This window comes from Podarcis liolepis, assembly GCF_965112155.1.
Source record: "Podarcis liolepis genome assembly, chromosome: 5".
Classification (NCBI taxonomy): domain Eukaryota; kingdom Metazoa; phylum Chordata; class Lepidosauria; order Squamata; family Lacertidae; genus Podarcis; species Podarcis liolepis.
In genome coordinates this window covers 34,883,997-34,887,462 of record NC_139556.1, presented here as the reverse complement: position 1 = coordinate 34,887,462, position 3,466 = coordinate 34,883,997, and the positions used below count along the sequence as shown (strand labels likewise).

At 47.9% G+C, this 3,466-nt stretch overlaps 1 long non-coding RNA gene across 1 annotated transcript; it reads left to right on the top strand.

Moving 5' to 3' along the window:
* The first annotated feature begins 391 nt into the window (after positions 1-391).
* LOC310708063 lies at positions 392-3,251 on the top strand. The gene is made up of 2 exons (XR_014526837.1): positions 392-1,068; positions 2,002-3,251. It is a non-coding gene; the product is annotated as an uncharacterized lncRNA (long non-coding RNA).
* Positions 3,252-3,466: the final 215 nt, after the last annotated feature.

The window sequence follows — 3,466 nt, the reverse complement described above, 5'->3', positions numbered from 1 at the left end:
TCCAACTCCCGGATGAGAGTCGGATCAATAGACAAACAGGAGCTGCATTAGCTCAGTTTGGGCTACCTCCCCAATAAATGGGCTTGTGCCTCCCTTCTCCATTTCTGCTCTTGGTCCGTGCATTTCTTTCTCTGCTGCTGTTTCCCTGACAGCTCTGGGCTCCGCTTCTCTCCTTGCTAATCTTCATTGCTGCATGCGCTGCTGCTGTTTTTGTTTTGTGCCTCTCTCTGGCGAGGACACATTAGCTCACCCTTTTCTCAGAAAGCTGTGGGAACAGCCCCACCCTTGTTCCCTGCTCCGCGCATGTGTCCCCAGTCGAGAAATAAACAAGCCCTTGTTATAAATGGGCAGCTGGCTCAGCTGCCATTGTCGTCACGCTGCCTCTGTGCCATGCAAGAGCTGCCGGGAGGGGAACACTCTGTCTATAAAGTGCCGCGGGAACAAATTCCATTTGGAGCAGCGGTTGCGTTGGGGCCTGCAGGGAGCAGGTCAGGAGACGGCTTCAGGCCTGCCGCCTGCGCATTCCTGGTGTTCCCTTTGCACGTTGTTGCCCGGGAAACGGCACAAAGCTCCGCTGATAAAGCCAAATGTGAAAGGCAGTCCTGCTGAAGCAGTTTCCAGTGTGGGAGCCAGGAGAGACAAATTCAGTGATAGGAAGAGAGGATCAGGCACAGTTATGGATGCTACTTGTGGATAGCTCAGCTGGCTAGAGCGTGGTGCTGATAACCCCAAGGTCACAGGTTCGATTCCCTTAAAGGGCAGCTGCATATCCTTCCAATTCTATGATTCTACTCAATTTGCTGAGGTGTGCTCATCTCATTCAGGGGAGATGGGAGCCATTTCCAACCCCAGGCCCACATTCCCTTCTGGCAACTGAACCTCCTGAGGTCTACAAGCCTGTGGTGGGCAGAGCCAGAGACCTGCATGGGTGGATCAAGGAATGCAAATATTACCTATGCACAGCTGATTTTGACCTAGGCACCATTCTCCATTGTTCATCCAGGCATGCAAGAATCAGTGTCAGAGTTCAAGAACACCTTCCAGCTAGCTAGGAGAAAACACCTCAAGGTGGGTGTGGCCTGTGAGAGGGGGTGTGGCCTGGAGGGACTCCTGAGGGCCAGAGCGGGCTGCATTTGGCCTCCATCCCTCTTTCAATTCCCAGCAGTCCTGCTGGAGAGTCAGCCCCACTGAATTCACCTGCAACTTACTTCTGAGCACCTGCACAGGGCTGGTCTGCAATCTGCGATCGTTGCTGCAGTGGCCCAGCACATAAAGCATTTGAGTCTGCTGCTGGGGTGGGGTGCAGCCCAGAGCATGATCAGTCATCAGATTGCGCCTCTTTAGCATTGCACTTTGAGATTCCACAAGAATATGAATTGCCTAGCCATGGTCCAAGTAGCAGTCCAACTTTTATCTCTCGTCTGATAGGGAAGCGCAGAAGCAGGGCCTGAAGGCGACCGGCTCCCCTTCTTGTTTGTCCCTGGTCTCTGTATGTGGAGACTCCATTTAGCAATCCGGGTTAACACCACATTTCTCATTAAAGTACTAAAATCCATCCTGTGATTGACTTGGAAAATCCATTTCCCTTTCCATCTACGTATCGCTTGTCCTTTCTCCTTCATTATCATCATCGCCATAAAAAAACCCAAACCCCAACAATTATACTTGCAGCATGTTTTTTTTATGAGTGGTGCTTACCGTATTTACTCTATTGCTCACCTTTTTCGACCAAATTATGTTGCAAAAATTAAGGTGTGCATTAGATTCGATGGCACATTTACATTTGCCAGCAAATACTTTTTTTTGGTTTCAAGGTTCTGGAAATTGAGGTGCGCATTAGGTTCAATGGCACATTAGACTCGAGTAAATATGGTAAACTGGATTTTGCGCTTTCCAGATCTGTAAACTCTTCTTTGGCTGGAAAACACATTCAGTTGTTTCAAAAGGCTCTCTTCTACGGCTTATCAGACTCTTAACATATTAAAACGTCCTCTATTGCAGACTAAAAGGAACTCGAAGCATCACTGGAGAAAAATGTGTGTCAGAAGAGTTCCTCACATTTCTACAGCCTGGAGTCTGTGGTATTTTTGGAAGAATCAGCATGGTATGGCCGTGTCTTCTTGGTTATTCTGGAACAGCAAGCACTTGCTACTTTTTAAAGCCAGCAGTGGCCTTGTTATAAGGCAGCCTTTGCCGACCATAGGTTTTCTGCTACAACTCCCATCAGCCCTAGGCAGCACAGCCAGTAGATCTCTTAGACCAGCTTAGACCAGCGGTCCATTCATCCCAGGGATGGTGAATCTGTGACCATCCAGACACTGTGGGACTCTGGTTCCCATCAGCCCCAGACAGCAGGGTCAGTGGTCAAGGAGATGTGGTCCACTGGCACCTAGAGGACCATACTGGTTCCCTATCACTTCAGCAAGAGACCATTTCTCCCATGCAAGCCTGAGAGCATGCAATCAATGCTCCATGGTCAATGTCAAAGAAGTCTCTGCTTGATCAGCCCCTATTTCACCCACGCTCTTCCCATCAAGTGGCCTCTAAGTCCTCACAAGCAGGGCATGAAGGAGATGGTCTTCGCTAGAAGTTTGTCCCTCCCTAGCATCTGGCATGCCTAGAGGTATCCTGCCCCGGTATGTGGAGGCTCCATCTAGCTTCCATGTCTGGATACGAGATGAAGCTTCCTATTTCCCCCTCTACTTCTAGCTTCTGAACTAGAAGCTGGAAGTACAGCTTATAAATTGAACTCATTTGTATCCAACCCTTCTTCCAAGGACCTAGGTAAGCAGCCGTTTACCTTGTTAACAACCCTAGGAAGTGGTGATGCTGAGAGAGCTTGGTTTGCCCAAAGCCAGCCAAGGAACTCTGTGGCTCTGAGTGGAGGTTTGGTCCTCCCCCTTTCTCATCAGGTCAACACTCTGTCTCCACTATTGGTACCCAATTCCCCTCCACCCACCCCATAGAAACAAACAAGCTTGGAAGAGTGTTCTCTTTAAATCAACCTTAGTGCTGTTAATGGGGCAATTCTACATTTTCACATATTGAAACGGGTAAGCATTTGTTCTGCCTAGCTTTTAACATGTATGTTATCTACTGTGGACTGAATATTTTCTGGTTTTATTGTTATTGATTTTTTAGATTGTTTTTAACTACTCTGGGATTTCTAATGGAATGCACTGTACAAAGGATTTAATATGTATGTTGCAGTTTCCACCCCCTGCTCCAATAAGAAACAGATTTCACTGTCATGTCTGTCTGTCTGTGTGTCTCTGTGTGTGTCCATGCGTGTGTATACTTAGGGACAGCCCAGATCTCTTCCAAAGCATTCAGCTCACTCTTCCCTGACTAATTTCATCCACCAGTGTTGCAATAGGAAGACCTGCAACTTCCATCTTCTGCACTCATTGACTCATCAACATCACTAGTGGGTTAACTCTACAATCATAGAATTGCTTTCTTCTCT